This window comes from Lepus europaeus, chromosome 4 (genome assembly GCF_033115175.1).
Source record: "Lepus europaeus isolate LE1 chromosome 4, mLepTim1.pri, whole genome shotgun sequence".
Lineage (NCBI taxonomy): Eukaryota > Metazoa > Chordata > Mammalia > Lagomorpha > Leporidae > Lepus > Lepus europaeus.
Window position 1 is genome coordinate 166500426 of NC_084830.1, and position 15786 is coordinate 166516211.

The window sequence follows — 15786 nt, forward strand, 5'->3', positions numbered from 1 at the left end:
CCTGAGGGAGCCTGGGCCTTGGGAGCCTGGGCGCAAAGGCGCCCCCAGCAGGCGACTGCACCTAGCCTGAACACTTGGCGCCCCCAGCAGGCGACTGCACTTAGCCTGAACACTTGGCGCCCCCAGCAGGTGATACACACATGTGGCAGTAGCCACTCCACCCAGACACTGGGGCTTCACCCCAGTGCCTCACCCCCACCCTTGGGTTTGTCACCACAGCCCACAGACAGAACTGTGCAGGCCGGTTCTGTGCCAGACTTGATTCTATACGTCAGTTACCATGGACAGCTCTGCTGCACAGCTGCCAACCTTTGCACGTTATGAAACATGCCCCTTCTTGCAGGCTTGGGGAGTGAACCAGCAGATGGAAGACCTCTCTCCCTCTTTCTCTCCCATCCCCCTCTTTTGTCTCCATAACTCCACCTTTCAAATAAATAAATAAATCTTTTTTTAAAAAAAGTTATAATTTACGTGGGAGGGTAAAGGTCCAAGAAAGTAAGACAGATCAGTTTTCCCTACACAACCCCAAATCTTATTGTGGTGCTACAGTAATTAAAACATTAGTAGTGTTGGGGCTGGTGCTGTGGCGCAGTGGGTTAAAGCCCTGGCCTGAAGTGCCAGCATCCCATATGAGCACCGGTTCTAGTCCCGGCTGCTCCTCTTCCAATCCAGCTCTCTGCTATGGCCTGGGAAAGCAGTAGAGGATGGCCCAAATCCTTGGGCCCCTGCACCTGCGTGGGAGACCCAGAAGAAGCTCCTGGTTCCTAGCTTTGGATCGGCGCAGTTCTAGCTGTTGCGGCCATCTGGGGAGTAGGCCTACGGATGGAAGACCTCTCTCTCTCTCTCTCTCTCTCTCTCTCTCTCTCTGCCTCTCCTCTCTCTGTGTAACTCTGACTTTCAAATAAATAAAATAAATCTTAAAAAAACATTAGTACTGTATATACGGGGACAAAAATGGTGATGGAATTATCTTCATTCAGATTGCTATGGCAAAATACCATATAAAAAACTCCATGGCTTATAGACAATAACATTTACATTTTTTAAATTTATTATTTACTTGAAAGGCAGACAGAGAGAAATAGAGTATTCCATCCTCAGCAACAGCTGAGGCTAAGCCTGCAGCCTGGAACTCAATCTGGGGCCTTGGGCAGCAAGGTGGATGGGGTGAGGGAGCTCTTGAGAGCAGGAACCCCATTCAGGAGGCCTCCATTCTCAACATAACTGCCTCCAGCCACCCTCACAATGGGGGTGAGGATTCCAGCCCGTGGCTCTGGAAGATGCAGGTGTCAGCCCATTCCAGGAGCACAGCCCACAGTCATGGAACTCCCATATGTGGTGTACACTTGGAAAAGTGGCTATGCACATGAGGGGAAATGAAATACGAATGCTACCTCACAATTCACACAAAAATAGACAAAAGGAACACTTTACCTTCTGGCATAGTACACTAAGCCTCTACCTGTAATACTGGCATCCCATATGGGTGCCAGTTCGAGACCTGGATGCTCCATTTCTGATCCAGCTCCCTGCTAATGGCCTGGGAAAGCAGCAGCAGATAGTTCAAGTGCTTGGGCCCCTGCATCCATTTAGGAGACCTGGAAGAAGCTCTGTATTGCTGGTTTTGGCCTGGTCCAGCCCTGGCCATTGCAGTCATCTGGGGAGTGAACCAGCAGATGAAGGATCGCGCACTCTCTCTCCCCTCCTCCTCCTCTCTCTTTGTAACTCTGTCTTTCAAACAAAAAAATCTTTAAAAAAAACCTTTAGATTAAATGTTGGAAAGGTTTCCAACAATTGCAAACAAGGTAATAAGGGCTAGCCCTTCCAGTGAAGACAACTAGACTCCATGATAAAACATGAAAAATGTGGGCAGGGGGGAGGTTCCAGGTTGAGGGGTCCAGACTGCAGGTTCCATGGAGGGCCTGCTGTGGGCACAGACCACTGTGGGGGATGCAGGGGTGCTGTAAGCCAGTGACTGACCCTGGGGAGGTGAGCTGCGTCTGCCCAGCCACTGGCAGAGGCCGTGGTCTCTGGCTGCTCTGCTCAGAATACACCCGCTATAGCCCTGAGCATTTTGTTAAAAAAGTACTTTTAAAACCTAAATCTGGGGCTGGTGCTGTGGCGTAGCAGGTAAGCCACTACCTGCAGTGCTGGCATCCCATGTGGTCGCAGTTCGAGTCCTGGCTGCTCCACTTCCAATCCAGCTCTCTGCTATGGCCTGGGAAAGCAGAAGAAGATGGCTCAAGTCCTGGACTCCTGCACTCTCCTGGGAGACCCAGAGGAAGTTCCTGGCTTCAGATCGGCACAGCTCTAGCCACTGCGGCCAGTTGAGGAGTGAACAAGTGGATGGAAGACCATCTCTCTCTGCCTCTCCTTCTCTTTCTGTGGAACTCTTTCAAGTAAATAAATAAATAAATCTTAAAACAAAACAAAAAACATGAAATCACCTCCAGAGAAGAAGGAAATACCCAAACTGTGATGCTGGGTCACCAGAATAAGACCCAACCAGGAGACTCAAGCATTCAGGCTGCTGCTGCCCTTTCAGAAAGGGCAGCACAGGGATTCTGTGTCATTTTTGGCAGCCGTTTTGGGTTAGGGAAGCGATGGGTGGACCATGGTGCACCACACCTGCTTTGGGCTGAAAACAAGAAGGGATGCACCCTCGGAATATGGGTGAATCAGACGCAGAGCAGCCCAGCTTTGAATCATCTGGGTGACTCAAACCCTGAACTCAGAAAATCTCAAGTTCTCAAGCCCTGAACTCGGTGCAGAGTAACCCAGATTGCTAGTGCCTGCCTGTGCCTAGCAAAAGAAACAAAAGTCCTCTCAGGGCAGTGATGGCACCCCGTGTAGCATTACATTATTTTCATGAGTAAAACTTAAATACCTTTCCAGCACATAAGCAGAGATAACCAGAAACATGAGATAACACACCATGACTGAGAGCCAGCAGAAAAAACAAACCAGAAGAAACCCAGATAGTTGAGCTATCAGCCAGAAACTGTAAAATGAATGTGCTTATTGTGCTCAAGAGGATAAAACTGTGCTTGTAAATATTTATAGCAACAACTGGAAACTATAAATTTGACAGAGTTTTTTAAAAAACCTAAATAGAATTTACTGACATTAAAAACACAAAAACCAAAATTCAGAACTCACAGGCTTCAACAACAGTTTAGATCCAGATGAAGATCGAATCCATGAACTAGAACATAAGGTTTAGAAGAAACTACCCAAAATGTGGGAAGGAGGAACCCTAGGAAGGACACGAATATTCTTTAAAACTATATATATATATATATATGCATTTTAAAAAATAAAAAGTTCCTGGGGATGGTGACTGCAGCACCGGCATCCCTTATGGGCACCAAGTTCAAGTTCTGGCTGCTCCACTTCCAATCCAGCTCCCTGCTAATGGCCTGAGAAAGCAGTGGAGGATGACCCAAGTGCTTGGGCCCCTACACCTACATGAGAGACCAGGAGGAAACTCCTGGTTCCTGGCTCTGGCCTGACCCAGCACAAGCTGTTGAGGCCATCTGGGGAGTGAATCAGTGGAGGGAAGCCTCAGGTCTCTCTCTCTTTGTAACTTTCAAAATAAACAAATAAATCTTAAAAATAAAAAAAAGACTTCCTAATTTTGTTTTGACTTTGTTTTGAATAAAACTAACAAACAAAAAAATAACGTGTATTTCTAGCCAAGAGGTAGTAAAAGGGATCAGATGGACCTTCAATCTGAAACAATAATAATAATAATAAAAAACTTTCAAAACTGGTTTTCAAGATCCTGCACATCAGGCAATGGTGGCTGTGGTCCCTGAGACACAGGAGAGCGCCGCGCCTCTGCTCCAGCCTCAGAAATGGGAATCCAGACAGGGCTGGTGAAGAGAGATCAGGCCGCGCGTTCTCAGGGCAGAGACCGGCGAAGCGAGAGGCGCGGAAAAAGAGCCCCGGAGAGCCGAGAGCGCCCCCTGCAGCCGCTCAGCCGCGCGCCGATCCGGGCGAGCCTCTGACTGGAAGTCACAGGGCAATGCTGCTACTAACACTCTCCTGAATAACCAACAACTCAAAAAAGGCATCACAAGGAAGTTTAACAAATACTTTAAGATAAATGATTGGGAAAACACGACACGTGGAAGGGAAGTGTCCGAGTAGGTCTTGGAGGGAAACTCACAGCTTTAAATGCCTAGGAAAGCCCTCAGATCAGTAACTTCGGTAACAGGAATACCTCAGTAACAGCCGTAACTTCAGGAACAGGAATACCTCAGTAACAGCCGTAACTTCAGGAACAGGAATACCTCAGTAACAGCCGTAACTTCAGTAACAGGAATACCTTCAGTAATAGCCGTAATCACATGCAGGACATAAACAAAACAGAGAAAATCAACGAACCCACAGGTTCATTCTCTGAAAAGATCAATAAAGTAACAAAGTTCCAGCTAGACTGATATCTAAAAACCCTCAAGTTATTAAATCAGGAATGATTTACATTAAAAAAAAAAAAAGACTTAAAAGAGAATACTACAAGCCTCTCCATGCCAGAAGCGAGATAGCAAATTCCTAGAAAAACACAAACTACCTAACCTGACCCACACAGAAATAAGACCGATGAGCAGGACTGTTACATGAGTGAAACAGGCATTCTGGGACTTTCTGCAATTAACTCCTTGATTTCCATGATATCAAAACCAACTGATGGGATCACAAGGAAAGGAAATTACAGGCCAGTAACTTACGATACAGACACATAAATCCTCAACAAAATACTGACAAAGAAAATCCAGCAATGTATGAAAAAGATTATGCATTGTGCACAGGTGGGATTTACCCTGGGAATGCAAGGCTGGGTTAACATTTAAAAGTCAATTAGAGGGTAATGCCACCACCTGCAGCACTGGCATTCCATATGGGCACTGGTTCAAGTACTGGCTGCTCCACTTCTGATCCAGCTCCCTGCCATGGCCTGGGAAAGCAGTAGAAGATGGCTCAAGTCCTTGGGCTCCTACACCTGCGTGGGAAGACCCAGAGGAAGCTCCTGACTTTGGATTGGCACAGCTCTGGCTGTTGTGGCCAACTGGTGAGTGAACCAGTGGATGGAAAACCTCTCTCTCTCTCTCTCTCTCTCTCTCTCTCTCTCTCTGCCTCTTCTTCTCTCTCTGTGTAACTCTTTCAATAAATAAATAAAAATCTTTTTAAAAAGTCAATTAATGTAACAAACCATATTACTAGATTAAGAACAAAATCCACAAGATCATATTATTAGATGCAGAAAAGCCAACTCTTTCAGGATAAAATTACAAACTAGAACTAGAAGGGAGCTTCCTTAACTGGATAAAGGACAGCCAAAGGCCCACAGCCAGCATCACACTTAGTGGTGAGACTGGAGCTTCCTTCACGAGATGAGGAGCAGGACAAGGACGGCTGCTCTCACTGCTTTTGCTCAGTGCTGTACTGGAGTTTCCAGGCAAGAAAATGAAGCAAGAAAAAAGACAAAATCACCCAGCTGGAAAGCAAGAAGTAAAATGATCTCCATTTGCAGACAGCACGATCTTGTACATGAAAACCTTCAGAAATCCACTAAAAACTGTAGGATACAGAATCAATATATGGAAATTAATCTATCTCTGTACACTAGCAACAAAAATGAAGCAAAACAATTCCATTTAGAGTAGCATCAAAAGAATAAAATGTTTCAGAGTAAATTAAAGTAAATGCAAATCTGTACACTTAAAACTACAAAATATTGAAAGAAACTGAAAAATACCTAAATAAATGGAAAGACACTCAATATTCATGGATCAGAGGAGATTTGTTAAGTGACTTTCCTTCCCCATGTATCTACTGAGTCAATGAAATCCCTACCAAAATACCAGATGTTTTTCTTTTCTGCTTTTTCTGTAGAAATGAACAAATGGATTCTAAAACTTGTATGAAAATCCCAGGATTTCAGAATTGTCCAATCTTGAAAAAGAACAAAGTTGGGAGACTCAGCTGTAAAATCACACACAGCGTGGTGCTGACACAGGGGTGAAGACAGAGGTTGGTGGACTCCAACTGGGAATCCAGAAATAAACCAACAGTCACAGATAAGACAATTCAACGGGAAAGGGAGTATCATTTCAACAAATGGCCTAGTCACCCGAAAAAGCAGCAGCTCTGGATCCTGGCTCCAGTCCGGCCCTGCTCTGGCTGGTGAGGCCATTTGGGGAGTGGACCAGTGGATGGAGGACCTTTCTGTCTTTCTCTGTGTAACCTGCCTTTCAAATAAAAAAAAAAAAACCCTTAAAAAATCTTTTTTATTTGACAGGTAGAGTTATAGACAGTGAGTGAGAGAGAGAGAGAGAGAGAGACAGAGACAGAGAGAAAGGTCTTCCTTCCGTTAGTTCACTCCCCAAATGGCCACTACGGCTGGCGCTGCACTGATCCAAAACCAGGAGCCAGATGCTTCTTCCTGGTCTCCCATGCGGGTGCAGGGGCCCAAGCACTTGGGCCATCCTCCACTGCCCTCCCCAGGCCATAGCAGAAAGCTGGACTGGAAGAGGAGCAACCGGGACTAGAACCTGGTACCCATATGGGATGCCAGCACCGCAGGTGGAGGATTAACCAAGTAAGCCACGGCGCCGGGCCCCCAAAAAACCCTTTTTTAAAAAACAAGAATTGCTGGGCCACATGCAACACTGTGTTTAATGTTGTGGAAGCCTCTCAATAAGTTTGCACAGTGGCTGCAGATGCCACAGTCCCACCAGCAAAGCACAGGTCTCCAAGTTTTCGGTATCCTGGCCCCACTTGCTATTCTTTTTTGTTCTGGTTTCTGGTGGCCATCACAACGCTATGAAGTGATATCTCCCTGAAGTTTTGATTTTCATTTTGCTATCGACTGGTGGTATTCAGTATCTTTTCATGTGCTTTTGGGTCATTTTATATCTTCCTGAGAGAAAGGTCAGTTCAAGTTCTTTGCCCATTTTTGAATCAGGCTGTTCAATTTCCATTGTTGTTGAGTCATAGGAATTCTTCCTGTATTCTGACACTGATCACTGGTGTCCTTCGTGTACACGAGTGCTTAGTGTTGATGAACTCTGGCAAATGATCTGGAATCCTTGGAAACTTGCCCTGCCTCACCTTGCAAGCTCACTCAGAACCCCACTCACCTGTGTTATCTGGCCTACCCTCTCTCCAGCTCACAGCTGGGCCTGACACAAGCCCGCTCCAGGTAAGACAGGGATCTGCTTCAGGGCCCCACCTTGGGTTGCTTCCCACATGAATAGCTTGTGCTGTCCTCAGCCAAGGGTCCTTCTTGCTCACGCCTGGGCTGTGCTGTCCAGCACAGACCCTTGGCAGACGTCCCCCCCCCCCCCCCGCCATGGTGCAAGCTGGGTCTCTCCCCAGCCAGCTTGGAGCTTAGTTCTACCCTTGAAACTCCACCCAACTCTGCACTTCCTCCAGTGTTTGGGCCCAGGGATTCCTTGGAGCACACACAGTCCCCCTTGTGTCCAGAGCACTAAGAGGGCTGGGCTCATCTTCAAGGCAGAGCACTGAGCTCTCTGATGATCAGCACCCAGGTTCCATATCCTCAGGTGCTGTGCAAGAACACTCCTCCCCTTGGCCTCCCATATCCCATTTTCTCACAGCTTCCCTTGCCATAATCCCATCCAGCAGGGCAAGCCTTATCCGGAAGGGCTGGGTAAGCTGTTAGCGGATAGGTACTTATAAGGATAAGTCCATTGATGTCTCCATTTTGACAACGGCCACATCACTTCCAGACTATTCTAGAAAATTTCGTGCAAGCAAGATGCAATCCACTTGAGGGTCGGGGTGGGAGTGTGCATGTTTTTTCGAGGAGGGCTGGGCGGGGTGGCTGCACACCAGAGCAAAGGCAGGATCAGGCCAAACTCAGGCCTACCTGGGAAGAAGCCACTGTCCAGCCAGGCCCAGGTGGCAGGCAGTTGTGGGGCCTGCAGTGGAGGCCTCCTGCTGGTCACTTTGTGCAGCTGACAGACTACCTGTCATGGGCACGCAGGCCTTGCTCCTGAGAGGTACGTGCCCCGTGTCCAGTTTAGGGGCCAGCCAGATTGAATTCAGGCCCTTCCACCAGCCTCTTCAAGTAGAATGGGCTCAGTGTCTTGGCTCCACCAGCCCCTGCCACCCCTGGATCATCCGTACTCTGCACCCCAGCAGGACCCCCCTCCAAAGTCTATCAAGGCCAGGCAGGGCCCTCCCTGTCCCCGAGAGAGGAGCCTGCTAAGGGGCACACGCTTGGCCTGGCAGTGGAAATGCCCATGTGTCCTGCTAAAGGCCTGGGTGCAGCCCCTGTCTCTGACCCCTGACTCCATCTTGCTCCTCAAGCAGCCCAGAGGGCAGAAATGACATCTCAAGTGACTGGGTTCCTGTCATCCATGAAGGGGACCTGGATTGAGTTCCCTTTTGAGCGTCTGGGAACCAAACCGGCAAATGAGCGCTCTCTATTCTCTCTCTGTGTGTTTTAAAAACACTTTTAAAAGGAGGAATAAAACCAGGATAAGGCTGGTGAAGGCTGTGTGTGGGAGGGGAGAGGACTATGTGTGGACAACACGTGCAGGGCAGGAGGGCCCACCCATTCAGGGCAGTGCCCCCACCCCCAGGGGACCATGGTGATCCATTGTGAGACACCACACAACCATGCATTGCATAAAATGCAGCCTGCATAATGCACTGCACCATGTTTTTTTTTTTTTTTTGTTTTTGTTTTTTTAAGATTTATCAGAGGCAGAGTTAGAGAGAGAGAGAGGGCGGGAGAGACAGAGAGATCTTCTATCCAATGGTTCCCTCCCCAAATGGCCATGATGGCTGGAGCTGGTCCAATCCAAAGCCAGGAGTCAGGAGCTTCTTCCTGGTCTCCTACATGAGTACAGGGTCCCAAGGATTTGGGCCATCCTTCACTGCTTTCCCAGGCCATTAGCAGAGTTGGATTGGAAGTGGAGCAGCTGGGACTTGAACTGGCACCCACATGGGATGCCAGTGCTGCAGGTGGAGGCTTAATCTACTATGCCACAGCACTGGCCCTAGTGTATCACATATTATGCAATGAGCAATGTAATGGGTACCATGTGTTGTGTGATACTTAATGTGCACTATGGACCATGGACCATGCAATATGCCCAGTGGCTGACTTCAGGGTGATAGGATGCCATGCATACATCCCACATGGTGTCCTCAACCCACTGTCCCTACAGCCTGATAGCAGCTTGGGCCAGCCCTGAAATGTCAGGCTCAGTGGGGGTCTTGGGGCCCATGTACCACAAAAGGAAATGGCCACTTTCAGCCCAAAGCCCCAAGTAGGGAGGAAAGGTCATGCCAAGTCCCACTCCCAGTGGGGGGTCTGGTTCAGGGAGGGAAGTTGGGAACATGGGACCCAGGGCCTGTGTCAGGTGGCACAAATCACAGAGGCACCCTCAGGGGATGGCAGCCGGGGTCCTCAGGCCCATGGGGCCTGTTTTCCTCTACAGCCCCTGCCCTAGGGCTGCCCTGTGAGGTGGGAGGATGGCTTCCGCCACAGCAGGGCCCCAGCTTGGGATCCAGGCTTCCCTCCCACCCCAGAAGCACCGTGTTGTCTTCCCAGCAGTGCAGTTGGCCTCAGAAGGTTAGGTCCTCCGGGCTCCGGCCCCACATGTGAGGGCCACGTGAGGCCACTTGATTCTGGCTGCCCCTACCAGCTGAGGGCAGCAGGGGCTTCTTCTGGATGGAGTTGAAAGGTTCCAGCCTCTCAGCCCCACAGCCGTGCAGGACCTCATGTCTGCATTCCCTGGGGAAATGTTTCATGTCAGGTGCAGGATGCGCCTGGTGGTGTGAGGGGCTTGCAGAGGTTCCCCAGGTCCAAGGATCACCTGAAACTGACCTTGGGTTAGAGCCCTGTCCATCCAGAGACAGAAACAAAAAGTCCTGTCCCCGCCCGGCACATGGCTTCAATCAGACCCAGCCTGGCCTGGCCCGGCCACGAACCTCCTCACCTCCCAGGCCAGTGTGTCCAGCAAAGCACACGCCCAAATGCACACCAGCCCACCCAGCTTCACTGCCTGCCAGCTGTCTGCCTTTGAACTTGGGGGAAATGAAAGGCAGATGCCTGTGGGTGGAAATACATGGGGCTTGGTCCTCAAAGTAGACCCAGGCTGGGAGAGGGCAGGGCTGGCCACGCTGACTCTCATCAGCCCCTTTCCCCTGCCTGCTCACTGCCAGTGGCTCGGCTGAGCTTCCATCCATCCTGGGAGGCATGCAGGGCTAGCAAGCCTGCGAAGGCACCCTCTGGCCCTCAGCTGACAGAGGGGCCCACGGAGGCCTTGGGGCTTGTCTGGTTTCCCAGGAGACCCTGGCTGCTTAGGGGAAAGTCACTGCACAGTGACAGTGGCCCCCACCCCAAACAGGGCTCCTGGACAAGCATCATAGAGAAGGGCCTGATCTGGCCAGGTGGCCACACAGACTGAGCTCTGGGCTGCCTTCCATGGAGCCCTGGGACAGAGGAACGCCCCGCCTTAGTGCTGGTTCCTCTGAGCAGGGTCAGCCAGAGGCCTCGGGAGGGGCCGCCCACCAGGCAGATCATTCCCAGGCAGCCCGGCATGAGTGGAATGTTCTCCAGCATCCGGCCCACACCCCAGACCAGGACAGCCTCAAGGTTACCCGCCACCCCCACCCCCCACATCCCCAGTAGGGACACTGGCCCAGGGTGAGGCCTGCTCCTAGCTGTGCCTGGCTAAGACTAAGATTGCCTCTGGGGCTCTCCCAGGACAGGCAGTTCTGAGAAAGGGTGGAACACTGCACATCCAACATGTATGTGCAAGGAGAAACGCCCAACACCTCCCCCCCAACTCCAGGTGTTCTCTACAGACACAGGTAGATAGACACAAACCAACATACCCATAGAAATGCACATTAGAAACGGCAGTTATTGGCCCCATGATGATGAACCTTGTAATGAAACAACCATCTTTTTTTACTGTCATAGATTGAGCATAGCTAACCCAAAAATGTCCCCAAATCTGAAGTTTTGTGGGTGTTAATAGGACACTGCAAGTGGAAAATTCCACATCTGACCTCATGTGATGGGTCACGGTCAAAATGCAGGTGCACTAAAAATCCAGAATAAAATTACCTTGTGGTTATGTCTCCAGGTATAAATGAGATATAGATGAACTTTGTATTTAGATTTGGTCCCACCCCCAAGGTATCTCACTATGTATAATATTCCAACCCCTCTCCAAAAAAAAATCCAAAAATCACACTGTGACCCTGCACACTTCAGAGAAGGGATACCCAGGCTGTGTACACAGTGCTTCAGTGATGCATTCTTGCACATCCAACACATATTTCTGTATGGTGGAATTTCTCCATGTAGACTGGCTGGCTGGCAGCTCAGCACAGCTTCGGATGGGCAGATGCTGTCCAACTGCCCTAAAAGGAGGCTTTGCTAACTTAAATGTCTACCAGTGTGCCTAGGAGTTTTCCAGAAGAAAGCAGAAGAGTTGCTTTCCAACACTGGAGAGTATGGCATGTTTTTACATCTATTATTTTTTATTTAAAAATTTTTATTTTTATGTACTTGGAAGGCAGAGAAACAGCAACAGGCAGGCAGATATCTCCCATGGAGATACCTAGTGCGGCAGGCCTGCATACCTGGGAAAGCAGTTGGCACAAGTCCCTGGGCCCCTGTACTAGTGTGGGAGACCCAGAGGAAGCTCCAGGCTCCTGGCTTTGGATCAGTGCAGCTCCAGCCATTGCGGCCATCTGGGGAGTGAACCAGAGGATGGAGGACCTCTCTCACTCCCCACCAAATGTCCACAACATTGGGGTTGGGCCAGGGCAAAGCCAGGACCCAGGAACTCATCCAGGTTTCCCACATGGATGGCAAGGACCCAAGTACTTGAGCCAACAACTGCTACCTCCCAAGGTGGTATTAGCAGGAAGCTGGAATCAGGAGCAGAGCCAAGACTTGAATCCAGAGTTGTTCTCCTATATTTTTTTTATTTTTTATTTTTGACAGGCAGAGTGGACAGTGAGAGAGAGAGAGAGAGAGAGCGAGACAGAGAGAAAGGTCTTCCTTTGCTGTTGGTTCACCCTCCAATGGCCGCCGTGGCTGGTGCGCTGCGGCCCGGTGCACCGCGCTGATCCGAAGCCAGGAGCCAGGTGCTTCTCCTGGTCTCCCATGGGGTGCAGGGCCCAAGCACTTGGGCCATCCTCCACTGCACTCCCGGGCCATAGCAGAGAGCTGGCCTGGAAGAGGGGCAACAGGGACAGAATCCGGCACCCCGACCGGGACTAGAACCCGGTGTGCCGGCGCCGCAAGGCTGAGGATTAGCCTGTTGAGCCATGGTGCCGGCTGTTCTCCTATTTTTTAAGAGATAGTCATTCCAGTTCAAGAGTCAACTTGCTGTGGCGTAGCAGGTAAAGCTGCTGTCTACAGTGCCAGCATCCCATATGGGCACCAGTTCAAGAGCTGGTTGCTCCACTTCTGATCCAACTCTCTGCTATGGCCTGGGTGTAGGCAGCCTCTGGACAAGTCAAGGCCAAGGAAGGATGTTGGTCAAAAACGTTCTGTGGAAACTGGCTGATGTTGCAGGAAAGCAGATAAGCCGCTTACATGTGTTGATGTTTGTGGACCTTCTGTGCTTTCTTGATGTGCTGCTGGAATAAATGAGCCTTGAACAGCCCTTTGCCTTGGCTCCATTCTCTGCACCCTTGTCCCTCTTTTCATTCCCGCTCCCTCCTTCAGGTTCTGTTTGACTGCCGTTGGTGCGGCAGGCCTGCATACCTGGGAAAGCAGTTGGCACAAGTCCCTGGGCCCCTGTACTAGTGTGGGAGACCCAGAGGAAGCTCCAGGCTCCTGGTTTGGATCAGTGCAGCTCCAGCCATTGCAGCCATCTGGGGAGTGAACCAGCGGATGGAGGACCTCTCTCTCTCTCTGCCTTTCAAATAAATAACCAAATCTATAATAAAAGTTATACACAGAGGGGAGAGGAAAAGAGAGAGAGGTCTTCCATCCATTGGTTCACTCCCCAATTGGCAGTTGCTGGAGGTGTGCTGATCCGAAGCTCTGGGTCTCCCATGTGGGTGCAGGGGCCCAAGGACTTGGGTAAATTCTATTGCTTTCCCAGGCCACAGCAGAGAGCCGGATCAGAAGTAGAGCAGCCAGGTCTCGAACTGGTGCCCATATGGGATGCTGGCACTGCAGGCGGTGGCTTTACCCGCTATGCCACAGCACCGGCCCCATAACTAAATCTTAAAAAAAAAAAAAAGCTTGCACCGCTTGCACCTGTCATTGGGCAGCTGCCAGTTAGGAATGATTTTGACATTTTAGACATGTTAGGGGGAAAAATCACAAGAAGACTAGCATCACATGTGAAAATTACATAAAATTCAAGTATCAGCATTCACAGAAATCTCTTTGGGTCACGCTCTCCTCACTCATTCACCTATCAGCTGACAGCTGCTGTCCTGTGACAGCGGCAGAAGTGAACAGGGACTATAGGAATGCACAGGTGCAGCTCCTCTGGCCCGTTAGAGGAAAGTTTGGTGAACACAGATCAGCCGGTCAAAATAGGGGCAATTCACTGTTACTTGTGAAGCTGAGCATTGGGTCAGGCTGATCAGGAAAAGAGCAAGTGGGAGAAATGAAGCTCTCACCAGCCTGGTGCTGTTAGAAGCAGCACAATGGGAGGATGCGCAGACACAGGAAGAGGTCAGAGGGTCAGTGAGGACTTCTGGATCCACCACCCTCCTGCGTCCCTGGGACTGGAGCACAGGTGTTTGACCAAGCTGCTGTCTCCAGAGGATGGACTGAATCATTCCTGCCTTGTCATACCTGGTCCCTCCTCCAGATCCAAGTCATCCCCAGCTCCCAGTGCAGCCTCAGTCTCCCTGTCACACTGCTGTGACCCAGCCCTAGCCCCTCCCGTGGACTCTCAGCCCAACCAGAAGCCAAGCTGACTTCTAAAGGGTCCTTACCCAGCCCTCACCAAACACACAGATGCTCAGCCCACTTCTCCTGTGTGTGAGGGTGCCCTGGTGTCCAGCCCCAGCTGACCCTCCTCCAGCCAGTCACAGGGTCATGAAGACATGGGGCACTGTTCTAAGCCATGGGGTGTTGGGGCAGAAGGAGACAGATTTCAAGATGGCAGTGCCAATGCAGCCGTGGTGGGAGTCCATCAGGTGACCTGGATGTGCCTGGATCCTCCACTGCAGGTGCACAAAGTGGCTCCTGGAGTTCTCTGTGCCACCACGGTGAGAGTTTCCAGAAACAGCCTACGCTGCTGGGCCTGAGTCACTCTCACTGTGTGACACATGGCCACAGCTCAGGTCTAGGACTCCCTGGTCTCCCCCTGACCCCTCACTGTTGACTGAGGAGTCCCCGGCTCAGGCCTTGTTGAGGACAGTGGGACACAGGCAGGCAGAGTCCTCCTGGGCCACACTGGCCCTGCCACAGTGGTGTCCCTAGGGGAGGGCCCTGAATGAGTTCTGTTGCTGCTGCTGTATGTGCTGGGCCTGTGTCCCTGGCTGCAGGGTGAAGAGTCACAGCAGACTTTCCCTGGGGAAGCCATGTGTTCCTGCAGAGGCATTCCCCGCGCCCCAGCACACGGCACAGCTGGTTCTGATTAGAGCGGGACTCAGGCCCTGCTCTGCTAAGTGAACTTGTCAGGCAAATGAGGAAACCTGATCCCGGCCCCCTCATCCCACATGTGAGCCCCCAGGAGGGGGCCCCAGGGTGGGGTCTCCCGGGACGTGGAGCAGGGATGAGGCTTCCAGCCCTCTTCCACACATGACTTGTTCTGGGACTGCTGGCTTGGGTTCTGGCTTTGGTAGGAGTAGGGGCTGCTTGTCCCTGTCTCTGAGAGTCAAAGAGTGCCTGATCCTAGCACAGCAGAGCTCTAAGGGATGCCAGGAGACTCCCCCCAGCCCCCGGCTCCTCAAGATCCAGCTTCCCTGGGTCACAAGGGGTCCTAGCCTCAAGGAGAGATCCCCAGCTCAGGTGAGATCCTGGCAGACTAACTGGTCCCTGGTGTAGGAGGCCCCACCAGGAAGGATGAGGACCCTGCACCCTGCCTGCCCCCTCTCTACGCCCCAGCAGGACATTAGCACCCTACTCATAAAGGTTAAGGGGACACAAGTGGGACCCAGTCTTGGGCAGGTTGGTTCTGTTGCCTGCTGGCCCCGAGTCACACCACACACACTCACCTGCCGTATGTGTGCAGGCGAGGAGCAGCTGCTGGGAATCATAAGCCAGTTCGGGACCCCAGCACCCACATGGCCCTGGGGACCAGGCTGGCTGAGGGAGGCACCCACAACACAGCTGGGAATGGAAGATGCCACTGAGTCTCCTTGGAACCAAGAATGACCTGCACCCACACCAGGAGGCGAGGCCCCTGGGCTGGCCCCACAGGAATTGAAGGTGCAGGGTCCCAGAACCCCTACTTGGCTCCTTGCTGAGGGTCCACTCGGCTGAAGGCCCCTCATCAGGAACACCTGGCCGACGGGAGGCGCCCGTTGGTGTGGGATCTGTCCCCGGGTGAATGGCTGCTGCCCCTGCGAGGGCCGGGGGTGCCCTGCCCCCTCCTGGACGCTCCCTTGGGGCCAGAAGACCCGCTTGCGTGGGTTGCTGCCCTGGATGTACAAGGACCGCCTCAGAGACATTCCAGACCATTTCGTGGCGCACCAAGTGGTCATTCCCTGCCCCCACTGGGCTTCCCCGACTCTTAGCACAGACTACGCCTCCGCTGTGGCCCTCCCTCGACACCTGAGCACAGCTCTCCCGCCCCACGCCCACACGCC

At 51.4% G+C, this 15786-nt stretch overlaps 1 protein-coding gene across 2 annotated transcripts in view; it reads right to left on the reverse strand.

The window, feature by feature from the left end:
* SNAP47 (synaptosome associated protein 47) overlaps window positions 1-15786 on the reverse strand; it is an 86907-nt gene that overhangs the window by 8440 nt on the left and 62681 nt on the right. The window lies entirely within an intron of this gene.